At 40.2% G+C, this 18,141-nt stretch overlaps 1 pseudogene; it reads left to right on the forward strand.

Annotated features, from left to right (window-relative positions):
• Positions 1 to 941: 941 nt before the first annotated feature.
• Positions 942 to 17,753, forward strand: LOC141607027 (serpin-ZX-like; annotated as a pseudogene).
• Positions 17,754 to 18,141: the final 388 nt, after the last annotated feature.

The raw sequence follows: 18,141 nt of genomic DNA on the forward strand, positions 1-18,141 counted from the left end.
TCAATCACGCGTCCGAGCTCATTTCAGGAATCAACCTGTTCGATTTCAGCCTCAAATAACGAGCTTTAACCCATTTTTCACGATAATCCGAGTTTCGGGGAATGCTGGTTTGTGGCACACCATCACACCCAAATGTCTTCCGTTGGTGCTCAAACTTTGCGTGGCCGCTTTATCTGACCCGAGGAACTTTCTATGTGATTTCCTGAGAATTTTGTTCCGGGACCCCGGAATCCCGAAAAACCGTGTATTATACACTTCAATTTCAGCCGTTCGGAAGGTCGTACCGGACCCTGTTTCTTTTTCTCCCTGTTTTTCAATCACGCGTCCGTCATAAATGAGACTAGCTGGAAAGAATTTACGTCGTTACTTAAGAATACGTGTTTTTATTTTGCTAACTGCTAAGGTTGTTCTGTGTCGCGATCAGCGATTAAAAACATGTATTCGTGGCGGTCGGGAAACGATATGTCCATATTGTTAGAGTATAAAACCGATCTTGGGACTACCGCTGATTGCTACCTTGGTCATGCCGAACTAAATTTTCAAGACAGTGGCTCTCTTACCACGTCAATACGAAATCGGTTGTAATTTCTGATCTCAACTTTCATTGTTACTGCTACATTTCCCACCAGCATAATTGATTGAAACGGAGTGAATAATAAAACATGTTATAAAGCCGAGTTTGCTTAATAACAAGTTAATTTTAGGATAATGATTACTATAGCCACTACACAATCCGTTTGATCGCATCAAATGGAGTCGGGTCAGTTTGCTTTGTTGGATAAATTCAAACTCTCTTCCGAGTATATAAACGTACACAAAGTCATTATTTGAATCGGATCGGTTTTGTCAAGTCTATGATGGAGTGCTTCGCATGTTTATCCTCGGTGATCGACTTCCTAAAAACCAAAATCCCAAAATCAAAAAACATGGACGTAGTTGCCATGGACCTCCGACAATTGATCACAAATCAAACCCACGTGTCATTCAAAATCGCACACCACGTGGCATTAGCAGAGTCAACCCCAAAAAACTCCGTATTATCCCCCCTTTCTCTGCACGTGATACTCGGCCTAATCGCAGCCGGTTCATCCGGGTCGACCTGGGATGAGTTGACCTCAGTTATCGGGTCAAACTCCATTGATGACCTCAACAAGCTTTTCTCGGAACTCGTGCCACATGTTTTCGCAGATGCCAGCTCAGCAGGTGGGCCGGTTGAACTTGGCTAATGGGGTTTGGGTTGATCAAACACTGCCGTTTAAACCCGAGTTTAAATGGTTCGTTGAAGATTTGTATAAGGCTGTTTCTTCTCAAGTTGACTTTCTCAACAATGTAAGTCCTTAATTATGGTTGGTCGCGGTCGTAGATGTCAACTAACTTTAACTCCTACATAAAATTATAATTTGAGATGGCGTTTGAATCCGATCGTATGGACATGTTATCAAATGGTCACCCGAGTTTGAGGGTAGACTTGCCAATAGTTGACCTTTGACCCAATAAGGTTAAGATCCGTAAATGTTGGTTTCCGATTTTCAGGGTCGTACTCGTAGATGTTAGCCAGCTTATCTGCTAAAGTTAAGCCTATTTAAATTTGAACAACACATTAGCTACTCTGCCGTTTATTAATACTCGTACCTTGACCTTCATGGAGAACTTCAACTTCCCACACCCTACAACTCCAACTTTCTTCTAGACACCCCCTAAGCACGACACCCCTTAGCATCACCAAGACTTAACCTCCCCTTAACCGACACACCATGTGTCTCCCCAGGGGTCTACAGTCCCATGTGTGCTACACTTGTGTACCAAACTCTTCTGCATCCAATATAACCCTGTAGCACGACACCCCTTAGCATCACCAATACTTAACCTCCCCTTAACCGACACACCATGTGTAGCATCACCAAGACTTAACCTCCCCTTAACCGACACACCATGTGTCTCCCCAGGGGTCTACAGTCCCATGTGTGCTACACTTGTGTACCAAACTCTTCTGCATCCAATATAACCCTGTAGCACGACACCCCTTAGCATCACCAAGACTTAACCTCCCCTTAACCGACACACCATGTGTAGCATCACCAAGACTTAACCTCCCCTTAACCGACACACCATGTGTCTCCCCAGGGGTCTACAGTCCCATGTGTGCTACACTTGCATACCAAAAATCTTGTCTCTAAGCTTTAGTTTTTTTTAACCTTGGGCTCTGATACCACTTGTTATGCGGAAGCGTGAATATCTTTCTATTGGGCCCCTGCTGCATCTGTGTCCACTGTCCATAATAGTACGATATTGTCCGTTTTGGGCCAAGCCCTCACGGATTTACTCTTAGGCTCCTTCCCAAAAGGCCTCGTACTATTATATTATCTAGACACTTATAAAGATGATCTTCCATCTTTATTCTATCGATGTGGGATATGGGTTTGCACGCTAACAATTACTTTGACCATATTTTTCTTCATTCTCACGAAAATTTGGTCATACAGTTGACTTTTATAAGTGTCTTTTTTAATCTTCAATATTAATTTTTAATAAATTACGGTCAAAGTTCAAAAATGTTGATCAACAAAAAACATAATATGATGTTTGGATTTTAATAGAGGGAGTATAATGGGATACGCTTTCCAATCCTTGCGGTTGTTGAACACAAGAAAGAGGATGTAGGCGCAAGAAGCCTATTACAAAAACTTATAGTGTGTTGTTTTCTTGTAGTAAAGTTTCATGTTGTTGTAGACTTGTAGGCAGCCTAAAACAGTTTCTAATGAACGATTTTTTTTTGTGCTCCGTCTCATGTTCCTTACAAAAAAAGGGATAAAAGCTGGGGTTAAAAACTGATTTTGGTCATTTCATTTGGTAGAATTTTCAGCTCCAACCTAGAATTGTGCTTGTATTTTTGGTTATTGTGAGAAATTGACTAAGTGATGAAGAAATGAAGAACGCCATTAATGGAGAAGTTTAGAGCTTGAAGCTTTTAGTTGAATGTAACAGAATGCAGATATTTTGTATGAAGACAAAATGTAAATAGAAATGAATTGTATTAACTTAATGAGTATTGTGTACAGGATGTGTGATGCGTGTCATTTATATGATGTTTTACATCTCTTTTTACACGCATTTCAGAGCTCATTTGTTTAGTTTATGCTACATTTCTCCCTATTTCCGTCTACTTCCGTATTTTGTACTTTATTGTAGAAATGTGAAGAATTCGACGGGAAATCAAGCCAAATCTGTCCCCGAGTAATCTGCATTGCGAATGACGTGAAGGAATTGCTTAAGGAACGAGCTTGGTGCGCGATCCAAGGCCCAAAAGACAAGTCCACGAGAATAAAGAAGTCAAGTAGCAGCTCAAGCAGTCGATCGACTAGTCCCATCAGTCGATCGACCAATGCTCGGGATCCAGAATCTCATCATTCTTGAGGAGCGATCGATCGACCGGCCTGAGTAGTCGATCGACCAGATTTCGATTCCAGACGGGAATTAAAAGATTGAGAAACTCAAGGCCCGTGAAGTTTAGGTTTAGGAAATAGTTGTTGCGCTTATTTGCTATATAACGTAACACAACTTTCAGTTTAAGCATCAAGTCTTTTAGGGATAATTTTACATCAAGTTTTAGAATTAAGTTTTCATTCAAAGTTCTTTATCGAATAATTAGGGTTTGGAATTATCGTGAGCATCGAAATTCGGTTCTTATTAATCAAATCTTACCCCTGCAATTCGGTATTTCTCCTGTTTACTTTCAGTTTACGTATTTTGCTAATAGATTAGAATTGATAGTTAGTGTTCCCAAGCCAATTATCGTTTCATCATCATTGTTATTTATTTTAAGCATGAATTCCGTAATTGTCATGAGCTTTATTGTTGTTTTTACCTTCACCATGAGTAGCTAAATAGTTAGTGCTAGGATGTAGGCGATTTATGGCTAGGCGACATTAGATTAAACACGGACTGAACCCGCGTGTCAGTCGATCGACTGACATAGTTGGTCGATCGACTGACCTTGTAAGGTTATCCTTCGTTTTAATTGAATTTAAACTTGTATTTAACAAATCGAATGCATGCGACCAGTTAGATACCTATTTTGTGACCGACCCATTAGACCGAAAGGTAGGGTAGGTTGTTTGACCGTCAATTAATTCGACTAAACTGTGCTAAGATCGAAAGATAGGTATAGTTTAGACCATTAGTCACTTTTCAGGACGAAAGTTAGTATTAGTGACATTAGGGACCTATAGCGAGATCGAGAGATGCTATTTGTTAGGAGTGGACCGAGAGGACCTCTTATTTCCCGCCCTACCCGTGTTTAATTCGGACCGACTTAGTTTCTTTGCCTTGAAGTAAATGACCCGACCATCCTAGTACCCTTCTTTTATCTGTTTAAATCGTATCTTTAGTTTATTTTCCTTTTATTGTTTTTAGCTATAGAACAATTCAAATCAACCCCATATTAGTTACCTCGGATGAACATTAATCAACTAAAGTTTACAACGCCTCCTTGCGGATCGACCACCATTACCACTAGCCTAGGTTAGTCTTAATAGGAATTACAAATTTTATCTTTGGTACTCACAACGACGGGTATCAAATTTTGGCGCCGTTCTTGGGAGGCAATAGTCCTAATTTTAGTTGTTTTAATTTTTCGTCTTTCTTAGTTTAAGGAACATCCGTTCCTTAAACTGTTTCTTATATTTTGTTGTAGTTTCCTCTTATGCGCAGTCACGGGGTGGAGAATTAGTACCATTGAACCCTGAGATTGAGAGATCCTTGCGCGAGTTGAGGCGAACACGAAGAGTATTACCGACGAGGGAAGAGCCGAGTACTCATGTCAAGCTATCACGAAACGACTCATCGTTCAAGAAGACCCACGATCTTCACCGTTTCCACTTCTTCAGCCGAGACAATTACTTCTCCGGAAATTCCAGTCATGGCCGAGGAAGCGAGTATAGCTAGTTTTTCCGAGCCGACAGCCGACAATTTATACAAGGGGTTCGAGTTACCGGGAGATGCCAGGAAATTCGAACCAAAGCCTGCTTATATCACCATGGTCGAGAGAAATCAGTTTGGGGGAGCTACAAATGAAGATGCAGCCAGACATATGGAGACCTTTATTGACTACTGCTGCTCCATTCCCCCACCACCGGCGTGACCCGGGATCAAATCAAAGAGACCATGTTCATCTTCTCCTTCGTGATGCTTTGCAAGGGAGTGGTATAGAGATCTAGACCGAGCCGCTCGGGAGATCCCGATTGGAATACATTGGCCTTGGCGTTCTACAAGAAGTACTTTTCGCCGAGGACGATCGCTATTAGAGCTCAAATCACGGGCTTTAAACAAGGGCCAGATGAGAATTTCCACGAGGCATGGGTCCGATTCAAGAAGTTAGTGCGAACCATACCGCACCATGGGTTCGAAAAGTGGAGTTTGTGCAATCATTTCTACAATGGGTTGTACGACGATCGAGGGCCATTTTGGATCTTTGCTGCAGCAATGGGAGATTTGTTGAAAATTTGGGAGCAACCAAGGGGTGGAAGATCATTGACGATCTAGCTACCCACAAGGCCGAGTATGGGAATTCGAGAGGGAACCGAGAGGAGAGCTGCTGAATCTTCCTCTGTTCTTTGCACTTGAGGCTCTCACCGCGAGATTTGACAAGTATGAGCTAGGAGGAGCCTCTAAGGGTGGGATATACCAAGTCAATCTTTGTGTCGACGGTCCCTTCCTTTGTGAAAGATGTGGAGTTGAGGGCCATGTCTCGAAGAACTGCCTAGTCCCTTTGAATCTTGTCTTTGCCTTTCAACACTATAGGCAGAACAACACCTACTACGAGCCACCGCATCCGAACTTGAGTTGGAGGAGCCGAATGTCCAAAACCCAACTCAACCTCCGCCACAAGCAGAGCCCATATGTACCTCCACATCAAAAGCAACAAAGAATATCAAAAGCCTCCTTATGTGCCGCAAAGAAAACAAACGCAAAATTCTGAATTTTCCGAGTTTGAAGAATTTGTTCTTTGAAGGAGTCCCAAGCAAGAGAGGCCGGGATGAAGTTACTAGAGAGCCAAATAGCTCAGTTGGCTAGCAAAAGTAACACTCGAGCTCCCGGACACCTACCCACTCAACCCGAACAAAAGGAGACCCTACATGCCATCACCTTGAGGAGCGGGTCCACCCTTGATGGTCCTGCCATGGTCGAAAAGCTGTTGAGAAGAATGAGGCGATCCGAGTTCAAACAAAGTCAGAACGAATAAATCAAAAAAACAGCCGTGCCGGAGTGTTTCGATCGATCGATTGAAGTACCTAGTCGATCGATCAAACACGGGTTACTGGAGCTTCGAATCAGGCAACCCGCCGATCGACGAGGAGGGTGGTCGATCGACCAATATCACTGCTGATGTTGAAGAGTTTCGTCCTTTAATGCCAACTAATCTACGAGACCACTTGTTTCGGGTACCACGATCCCGAAAGTTTTGGGGCGGACCCGAGTCTTGATGGGTCGATCCCGGCTCAAGTTTGATCCAATGACGGTTAATGGGTCTCATTTGAGACGGTCCGAGGAGGGGTCTAGCTTCAACAAAGAAAAGGTGACAGACTTCCAGCCAAAGTCCAAGGACGCCGTCGCGCGCGAATTAGAGGAGAGGGCTAAGGTGCTCCTTACAGCCCCATATCCGGAGAGACTCGTGCCAACCAAAGAACAGGTATCTTTTAGTAAATTTGAGAAAGTTATTCGTAGCTTAAATGTTCAGGTACCCTTCCTTGAGTTAGTTAACCAAGTGCCAGCGTATACTAAGTTTATGAAACAGTTGTTGTCAAAGAAAAAATCACTTGAACATGTTCATACTGTTGCGTTAACTAAAGAGTCTTGCTCTTACTTGTCTCACACTGCGCCCCATAAGTTAGAAGACCCTGCGCGGTTTTTCCGTCCCTTGTAGCATAGGTACCTTTTCTATCGAAAAGGCTTTATGTGATTTAGGAGCTAGCATAAGTGTCATGCCCTTGAGTCTAGCTAGGAAGCTTAAACTGACCAAGTTTGCTATTACGGAGATGACAGTCCAGATGGCTGACCGATCTGCGGTCGAGCCCATAGGAGTCCTAGAGGACATACCCGTCCAGATAGGGAAGTTTTTCTTTCTGTCGACTTTGTTGTCCTTGATATGCCCGAGGATGACCATATTCCCATCATTTTGGGTAGGCCATTTCGCACACTTCTTTGGTGCGATCATCGATGTCGGTCTAGGTACCTTGACTTTCAAAGTGGGAAAGCACTCCATTGTTTTTGCCCAGTAGGCTAAGAAAAAGGATCCCATGTGGCTGTCACCCGTAACACGGTTTCTGAAAAGAAATCGTATTTTGTGCTTCCTGAATTGCCTGTCCCTATTACTACTGCTGTATTAACCCCTCCGCCCCGAATTGGGAGCAAGAAGGAGGAAAAACTTGTTGTTTTAGACATCGCAGGAGCTGGTTTGGGGAAGGAAGAGCAGCTGGATGCTCCAGCTGAGAAAGAGCAGATCGTCTCAAGAGGCGGTCTTGGATGCCTAAGTTATGGGACTGACGAGGAGGTGGAAGATGAGCCGGTTAAGGTGAGATGGGCAGATTTGGAGTCCAACGATTCCAAGGAAGTCCTTGATTGGGGAGATGACGAAGCTGATCAGCTGAGTTCTCCGTCTGTCGAAGCTAAGAAGGGTGCAACTGATAAGATGAGCACCATTGAGGCTACCTCTAGTAGCCAGAAGCCGACGAAGTGGGCCATCCTGTGGTCCTTTTTGATCAACTATTAGTTGATCAAATTCGTTATAAACTTCACTTTATTGCTTCCGAACTATTTTTTATTGCTTTTGCGTGCGCGAAAACTTCGCCTTTATTTCGTTTGCTTAGGATTTTAAATGCTTTAGACTTCGTTCTGGGTTTTGCGCAATTTTGGGCGCGTACTATTGTGCATTTGCAGGTATTTAGAGCTTATTAGCTCAAATCATTGAGCAATTACGAAGAAATAAGACGCTGCAGCGATGATTGCGATCGATCGACAGCACCATTGGTCGATCGATCAATTGCGAGTTTCACGAGCTACTGTTCACGCCCACTTGGTCGATCGATCGTCCTTAGTGGTCGATCGACCACTTCTGCTGCTATATGCGTTCACGACCTCCCCCCTGCTGTGTTTGGTCGATATGCGGATTCAAGGGAGTTTTCTACTCCACTTTATTTTCCGTCGAATCATCTATTTCTTCTTTTGTTTCAATTATGCACAATTTTTACATTTCAAAATTGCTTTCTTCAGTCTTATGCGTGGTTTTTAATTTTCTTTTCAGGTCCTTATTGGTAGCACTGCTGGCTACTGAAACCTCCTAGCTCACGCTGGGTTGGGGAGGTTTCCTTTACTGCGCTTAAAGTCTTGTGAGTTCCCAAGTCTTTCCTTTATGTCATTATGTTTTTATTTCCCTTTTCTCGCAAATTCCCGTTTCTCTTCGCTTTCATTACATGATTTTGCACAATGGGGACATTGTGCGATTTGGTTTGGGGAAGGGTTTTGCGTCGCATATCATTTGCTTGCATTCACGTTTAATTCTGTTTTGCATTGTTTTATTTCATTTCTCTCATAAATACAAAATTCAAAAAAAAAAAAAAAAATTGAAATTTTGAAAAATTTCAACAAAATTCCCATAAAATGCACGTTTATTTTAGCATATAGGTCGAGTCGGAACGGTAGTATTTCTATGATGATTTTGCATTTGCACCTGTTTTGCCTGAGCCTTGCTAGATTAACATGTTATTAGTAGAATCGTAAATGCATATCTACGAGTTTTCGTTAAATTATTTGCTGGACTTGAGACTTGACTTTAATAATTGGCAACCTACATCATATTTCTGAGATTTAGAGCCCATAACTGGTGACATTCATGACCAGTTCATCTAGGAATGTGAGTAATACTCCTTATGAGACATGTGTCCTTAATTTGCATAATTATGAATTTGATCTACTTAATACCTGTATGCATTCGGTTTGTGGTTAGTTGACACATGTGGTAGAGGTTTCCTTTTCTCATTTTACCCATAAGCTCCACATCTGCCAAAAATATCCTTTTTGTCCTATTTACTACATCCTACATTTGGCCTGTCCTTTGTCAAGCTAGTAGTCTGTTTTCTTGGGATTGTTACTCGTTTTTGGTGGCATATGCTCTGTTGAGATGATGGTTGGAAAATGAAAGAAGGAAAGAAAGAAACAAAAGAAAAAGAAAAAAAAAATGAAAATGATTCGAAAAGAAAAAGAAAAAAAAAAGAAAAGTTTCTGTACTGTTCAAAGAAGTCGATCGACTGCTCCTTTAGGTCGATCGACTGAAGTTCGTGAAAGAAAAGAAAAGAAATCAATTCGCATAATTTAATCCTTATCTTTTGGCGATTTTTGCTCCCATGTTTCATTTATATCCTATGGGGAGTTTATTGATTTAGTATTTTGGAGATTTGTGAGTCTTGTGCTCGCTATAGCACCGTTTCGTTTGATTATGAGCAAGAAGTTGGATGTTGCCATTTGGTTCCGTTTTGGTACTAGCTTGATCACCTGTACCTCCACTTTACCATAAAATGTTTTGCCTCTTCTTACCCATACCTCACACTTCCATAATTATACCTCGGCATGTGTCAATGGTCATCTGTTTGGTTGGAATGCATATGTACGGTCATAGAGATCTTCTTCATAATTTATTGCTGGCATGTCTTCATAGGTCGCAGTTAGGTGAGAGTCACTACAAATTTACTTCTTTCTATCTTACATGTGTATCACCTGCGCTTATTGAGTGATTTGAGTGACCCGTGAGAGTCCAGTTTGATAAGTCTTTACAGTCAACGGTTCAGCAGCCTTTTAACGGTTTTATAATTCGTTTGCATGATTCACATTACTAATTGATTGTTGGTTGTGCATTAAATTGGTTTAGGCCCTACAGTTTGCAATTCGCTCTGAGTTTGAACTCGTTCCATTAGGTCATTAGATCGAGTCTAGTTCTTGCTTGGGGACAAGCAAGGTTTGGTTTGGGGAGATTTGATGCGTGTCATTTATATGATGTTTTACATCTCTTTTTACACGCATTTCAGAGCTCATTTGTTTAGTTTATGCTACATTTCTCCCTATTTCCGTCTACTTCCGTATTTTGTACTTTATTGTAGAAATGTGAAGAATTGAGCGGAAATCAAGCCAAATCTGTCCCCGAGTAATCTGCATTGCGAATGACGTGAAGGAATTGCTTAAGGAACGAGCTTGGTGCGCGATCCAAGGCCCAAAAGACAAGTCCACGAGAATAAAGAAGTCAAGTAGCGGCTCAAGCGATCGATCGACTAGTCCCATCATCGATCGACCAATGCTCGGATCCGAAGCTCTTTTTCTTTGAGGAGCGATCGATCGACCGGCCTGAGTAGTCGATCGACCAGATTTCGATTCCAGACGGGAATTAAAAGATTGAGAAACTCAAGGCCCGTGAAGTTTAGGTTTAGGAAATAGTTGTTGCGCTTATTTGCTATATAACGTAACACAACTTTCAGTTTAAGCATCAAGTCTTTTAGGGATAATTTTACATCAAGTTTTAGAATTAAGTTTTCATTCAAAGTTCTTTATCGAATAATTAGGGTTTGGAATTATCGTGAGCATCGAAATTCGGTTCTTATTAATCAAATCTTACCCCTATGATTACTTATTTCTCCTGTTTACTTTCAGTTTACGTATTTTGCTAATAGATTAGAATTGATAGTTAGTGTTCCCAAGCCAATTATCGTTTCATCATCATTGTTATTTATTTTAAGCATGAATTCCGTAATTGTCATGAGCTTTATTGTTGTTTTTACCTTCACCATGAGTAGCTAAATAGTTAGTGCTAGGATGTAGGCGATTTATGGCTAGGCGGCATTAGATTAAACACGGATCGAACAGCGTGTCGATCGATCGATCGACATAGTTGGTCGATCGATTGACCTTGTAAGGTTATCCTTCGTTTTAATTGAATTTAAACTTGTATTTAACAAATCGAATGCATGCGACCAGTTAGATACCTATTTTGTGACCGACCCATTAGACCGAAAGGTAGGGTAGGTTGTTTGACCGTCAATTAATTCGACTAAACTGTGCTAAGATCGAAAGATAGGTATAGTTTAGACCATTAGTCACTTTTCAGGACGAAAGTTAGTATTAGTGACATTAGGGACCTATAGCGAGATCGAGAGATGCTATTTGTTAGGAGTGGACCGAGAGGACCTCTTATTTCCCGCCCTACCTGTGTTTAATTCAGACCGACTTAGTTTGCTGCCGCCGAAGCTGTAATGACCCGACCATCCTAGTACCCTTCTTTTATCTGTTTAAATCGTATCTTTAGTTTATTTTCCTTTTATTGTTTTTAGCTATAGAACAATTCAAATCAACCCCCATATTAGTTACCTCAGACTGAACATTAATCAACTAAAGTTTACAACTGCCTCCTTGCGGATCGACCCTGTTACCACTAGCCTAGGTTAGTCTTAATAGGAATTATAAATTTTATCTTTGGTACTCACAACGACGGGTATCAATGTGTTTATATAGTATTTACAAATCCTAAAAGAGTCATAACAAACTCTAACAAACTCTATTCTATGCCTAACTAATTCTGGTATTTACACCTCATGTTGAGCTGTCATGAGCTGTCATTGAGTCAGCAACTCCAGTGATCCTTATCCATGATCATTCACAGGCTCTGCAATTGCATCCTCAGTTACTGATGCTGCATCCTTTCCACAGCCCCCTCTCAAGTTGGAATTGCTATACTTCATAGTAAAGAGCAAACCCAACTTGGACGATAAAAAGAAATGTTGTTGCTGTCCTAGAGGTTTAGTAAAGATATCAGCTAATTGCATACTTGACATGAGCTGTGGATATCAACCCTTCCTGCACCTTTTCTCTAACAAAATGGCAGTCTATGTTTAGGTGCTTCGTTCTCTCATGGAAGACAGGGTTAGCTGCAATATGTTGTGCAGCTTTATTGTCACAATTCAGCTGGACAGGTAAAGAAACAGATACTGCAAAATCTTTCAGTAATGCACAAATCCAAACAATTTCACTTGCAGTGTAAGACATGGCACGATATTCTGATTCAGCTGTAGATTTAGATACTATCTTTTGTTTCTTTGTTTTCCAGGATATTAATGACTCCCCTAGAAATATGCATTGCCCTGTGACAGACCTTCCACTGTACTGACATGTTCCATAGTCTGCATCACAGAATGCTTGTAGGTTAAAAGTTGAGGATGATGAGTAAAACAAAGCTGCATCAGTTGTTCCTTTCAAGTATCTTAACACATGGAATGCTGCCTGTAAGTGAGGTTCCCTTCGAGTTGTAACAAATTGACTTAAATGTTGTACTGCAAAAGATATATCAGGCCTGGATAAGTTCAGGTATAATAATCTTCCAACCAATCTTCTGTAAATTTCTGGATCAGGTAAGAGTTTCCCTTCTTCTGTGGATAATTTCAATCCTCTTGGTAAAGGAAATGCTGCTTCCTGACACTTGTCCATCCTTGTATCTTTAAGTATATCTAAAACATACTTCCTTTGATTAATAAGAATCCCTTCTTCTGTTCTAAGTACTTCCAATCCTAGGAAATATTTGATTTCTCCTAGGTCTTTGATAGTGAATGCAGTGTGCAGTGACTTTTTCAGGTGCATTATGCTGTCATTATCATTTCCTGCAATTAGTAAGTCATCTACATAGACCAAAACAATCACCATTTTGTCTCCTTTATTTCTGACAAACAGAGAGTAGTCATTCTTTGATTGTGCATATCCCTCCAATTTCAGGAGTTTAGTTAACTCCAAATTCCACTGTCTTGAGGCCTGTTTAAGGCCATATAAAGATCTCTGCAACTTACAAACTTGATGAGGAGCTGCTTTTGTGTATCCTTCAGGTGGTTTCATGTACAATTCTTCATCAAGAAATCCATGCAAGAATGCATTATTGATGTCCAATTGATGAATTTTCCAATTTCTAGATGCTGCCACTGCTAATAATATTCTGACAGTGCAGAACTTTGCTACTGGGGAAAAAGTATGTTTGTAATCTTTTCCCTCAACTTGATTGTACCCCTTAGCTACTAATCTGGCTTTATATCTCTCCACACTTCCATCTGGATTAAACTTCACCTTATATACCCATTTTGATCCTATTGGTTTGAACCCTGCAGGTAAATCAGTAACAGTCCAAGTACCATTGGATTCTAGGGCTTCCAATTCCTTATTCATGGCTTGAACCCAAGCTGGATCCCCCAGTGCTTGCTTATAATTGGCAGGTTCAAGAGTATCAAGAACTTTAGATAATGATGCCATGTATGCAGCAGGATAAGACTCCATATTGAATACAGAAAAGATTTCTGCAGCAGGATTGACAGATGGAGGTAGCTGATAATGAAAATCCTTCAAATTAGAGTTTATTTGTCTGTGTCTGGTAGAATGCCTCACTGGTATTGTATTATCAAGATTATCAGGAATAATAGGGATAGTGTTTGAAGTAGGAGTTAGAATTTCATTATTATTATTTGGAATCGCATTATTGTCTATGCTATTATTGTTTGAAGTAGTGTTATTTGAAATATCTGAATGTGAATTTGAATTTGTATTTGAATTTATATATGTAGTATTAGTGATTTGGGAATTAAAAAAATTATCTGAAATATCAAAATCTTCAGGAATATTAGTATTTGGAGATTTATTTGTCAAATATGGAAAAGTATTCTCACAAAATTGCACATCCCTACTTACAAAGACAGTATGGGTCTGAAGATCATAAAGCTTGTATGCTTTTTGTCCATAAGGGTAGCCAAGAAATATGCATCTTCTCCCTTTAGCATCAAATTTATCTTTCCCACCCCTCAGAATGGGTGCATAACATAAACATCCCATACTTCTTAATTCATCATAAACAGGAGGAACTCCCAATAAGACTTCATGAGGAGTCTTCCACCCTAAGACTGCAGTAGGCAACTTATTAATCAAGTAAGTAGCAGTCAAGATACTATCCCCCCAGAATTTTTTAGGTAATCCAGCATGAATCATCATAGCACTAGCAGTTTCGACTAGATGTCTATGCTTCCTCTCAACTCTCCCATTCTGTTGAGGGACATAGGGTGCACTCCTTTGATGAATGATACCTTTACTGCTGAATAATTCAGTGCATTCCTCTTGAAAAATCTCAGTGCCATTGTCACTTCTCACAATATGGACAGCCTTCCCAAATTGATTTTCAATTTGAGTAAAAAAATTAGAGAGTATTGATTTAACCTGAGTTTTCAACCTCATTAAAAAAGTCCAAGTAACCCTAGAGTGATCATCCACTACTGTTAGAAAATAGTGAGCTCCAGACAGAGTTGGAACCTTATAAAATCCCCATAAATCCACATGAATAAGGTCAAATAGCTGTTTAGCTCTAGAAATACTCCTAGTAAAAGATTGCCTATGAATTTTGGCCATGGAACAAGCATCACATTGATATTCAGTCAATCCCTTACAATCAATCTCCTTTACATGCTGCATTTTGGACAGAAAAAGATGGCCTAATCTTACATGAAAAAGATCTAGCTCCTTAGAAGCTTCTTTACTCTTATTTACATTATTTATGCCATCATTAACCTGACTAACAGTGCTAGTATTATTAGCATAAGAAGACAAAATATGCTGATCAGCAAGACACTTAGTGATGACTTCAGTCCCGAAGCGTGTGTCATTAAGTCTGTAGAGACCTCCATTCTTTGGACACACTGCAATAGCCAGGCTAGAAGCAGGGTCCTGTATAATGCACACATTCACATAAAAATGAATGAGTACATGGTTAGTATCAACCAATTGTCCTACAGACAATAGGTTATGCTTAAAACCAGGAATGTATAAAACCTTGTGCAGAATTAGGCTAGATGACAGATGAATATCACCAGCATAAACAACAATTTTCCTAGTCCCATCTGGTAATCCAACAAGAATGGGTTTGGGAAGGGGAGCAAGATTGCTAAATAATGATTTATTAGCACTCATATGATCACTTGCCCCTGAATCAACTATCCAATCATTCTCAGGCAAGACAGAATAACTGGTATTAACATCAGAGGAATGAACTTTACCTGCAAAGTTAACTGCTGCAAAGTTAACTGCTGCAGAGTTCTTTCCCCCAGAACCAGATTGCCTTCCCTGAACCTTTTGCATAATATCCTGGTACACAGCTGTTACAAGCTCTGGATCATACATGGCAAATTTGTCTCCAGTGCTGCTATCAGGAATATCCCCATCTAAAGGTGTATCTTCAGGCGCCTGTGTCTCAACATTGCCAGAAAATTTACCAGAAGTCTTTCCATTCTTGGAAAACCTAGCCATATACTGAGCTTTTAACTCTGGATGAAGAATAAAGCAAGTCTCTCTGGTATGCTTCCTCTTCTTGCAAGCACTGCACCACCTAGTGTCTTCAGTTTTCTCCTCTTGTTGCTGCTGTGCCTGCTTACCATCCCTTTTCCATACATTCCAAGGCTGCTGTGCTCCCTTTCCAGCATACATAGCACTGGCCTCAGAAGCCTGTACCACTGCTGCTGATATCATCTTTTGTGATTTAGCTTGATGAATGATGGAATAGGTCTTGTTAATATTAGGAATTGGTTCCATTGACAGAATATTAGTTCTTAAAACCTCATAAGCACCTCCTAATCCCATGAGAAAGGTCATAACCTTCTCCCTTGAGGCATTATCGAGCAATTTCTTCAGGATATTGCAAGTACATGCTGCCATTGCTCCACATTCACAATCAGGAAAACTCTCAATCTCCTCAATTTCATCCCAATTCCGTTTCAGCTTATTATAATATGCAACAACAGAACTGTTATCTTGAGTAGTATTTCGTAAATCTTTCTTTAGTTGAAACAATAAAGGACCATTACATTGGCCATACCTCTCACGAATTTCAATCCACATGAGTTTAGCAGATTTACATCTTATGAAACTATCCTTTAAGTCACCAGCAAGTGAATTAAGAAGCCAACATCTGAGCATGTAATCTGACCTTTGCCAGTGCTGATGTCGAATAGTTGAAACAGCTGGAATTGCAGTACTTCCATCTAGAAACCATAGCTTGTTCTTAGAACCAAAAGCAAGAGTAACATCACGACTCCAAGATGCATAATTCTGTCCATTGAATGTAGTAGCAATTACATTCATTCCAGGATGATCAGACATGCTTAAACACACAGGATCCTCAAAGATATTAATCTGATTAACAGAGTTTTGAGAATTATTAGAATTCTCTGAATTAGTAGCAGCATTTTCCAGATTATCAGGCATTTTTCGAAATGAAATGAAACAATTTATAGTTCAAATGAATGAATAATAGAACGCTTGAAGATATATCAAGTTTTTGATGAATTTTATGATGTTTTTGAGATTTCTTAATCGGAAAAAAAATGCAATAGAAAATGCAAAGAAGAAGAAAAAAAAATGAATTAATCTATTTTTCAGAGTATGCGGAAGAACTAGATATGCAGAGACAGGATTTTATCCCTGCTCTGATACCATGAGAAATTGACTAAGTGATGAAGAAATGAAGAACGCCATTAATGGAGAAGTTTAGAGCTTGAAGCTTTTAGTTGAATGTAACAGAATGCAGATATTTTGTATGAAGACAAAATGTAAATAGAAATGAATTGTATTAACTTAATGAGTATTGTGTACAGGATGTGTTTATATAGTATTTACAAATCCTAAAAGAGTCATAACAAACTCTAACAAACTCTATTCTATGCCTAACTAATTCTGGTATTTACACCTCATGTTGAGCTGTCATGAGCTGTCATTGAGTCAGCAACTCCAGTGATCCTTATCCATGATCATTCACAGGCTCTGCAATTGCATCCTCAGTTACTGATGCTGCATCCTTTCCACATATTGTTCAAGAGTTGCTTTAGTATGTATAGAACAACCTAAAAACTATTTTCTTTTTTCGACTTAAGGCAGCAGAAGTAGCTTCTGAAGTGAATTCATGGGTGGAAAAACAGACAAGCGGCCTCATTAAAGACTTGCTACCTTCTGGATCAGTTAATCACATGACGAGGCTTATATTTGCAAATGCATTGTACTTTAAGGGTGCATGGAATGAGAAGCTTTATCCATCGAAAACAAAAGAAGACGACTTCCGTCTCCTTGATGGCACATCAGTCAAAGTGCCCTACATGACCAGCTATCGAGACCAATTTGTCCGAAATTGTGATGGTTTCAAAGTCCTTAGTCTACCTTACAAGCAAGGCAAGGACAAGCGTGAATTCTCGATGTATTTTTTTCTTCCTGATGAAAAAGACGGTCTATTAGCATTATCTGAGAAAATGGCTTTTAAACCCGGTTTCCTAGATGAACAACTTTCGTACATGGAAGTTGAAGTCGGCGAATTTAGACTCCCACGGTTCAAAATATCATTTGGGTTTGAAACTTCTAAGGTCTTGAAAGGTTTAGGAATTAACTCGGCTTTCTCAAGGGGTGGCCTGACCGAAATGGTGGACTCTTCTGAGGGTGAAGACCTTTGTGTTTCGAGCATTTTCCAGAAATCTTTTATTGAGGTGAACGAGGAAGGCACAGAAGCCGCAGCAGGTTCTGGTTCTTTTGCATCGTTTGTATGTCTTAGACAGAAAGTGGACTTTGTGGTTGATCATCCATTCATGTATTTGATCAGAGAGGACACGACTGGAGTCGTGTTGTTCGTCAGACATGTCGTGAACCCTCTTGAGAATTAGGAAAACATTATTTCATTATGTCTGCATTCCGCAATATTCATTCTCAGATCACCTGGCAAGTCGGGTACATGTCCGTAAGTTCATATTAGGTCATTTCAGGTTCGGGTTTGTTGCTCTTGTAATTATTCATACACAAATACATATAACGAATTAATATGCGATGATAAGTATTCGATTAGGATTTGAATTGATTGAGTTTGGGTCAATTCAAGTTGAGGTCAAATACGGGTCTTGTATATTATATGTGGGACGTATACAAGTCGGTTATAAATAGGGTTGGCAAGCTTGACCTCGGCCCGAATCCGAGGAAACCCGCCCGATAGATCCGAGAATTTGGGACCCGAAATCGAACCAATGATGACCCGTAACCTGACACGATCCGATAATC

This window comes from Silene latifolia, chromosome 10 (assembly GCF_048544455.1).
Source record: "Silene latifolia isolate original U9 population chromosome 10, ASM4854445v1, whole genome shotgun sequence".
Classification (NCBI taxonomy): domain Eukaryota; kingdom Viridiplantae; phylum Streptophyta; class Magnoliopsida; order Caryophyllales; family Caryophyllaceae; genus Silene; species Silene latifolia.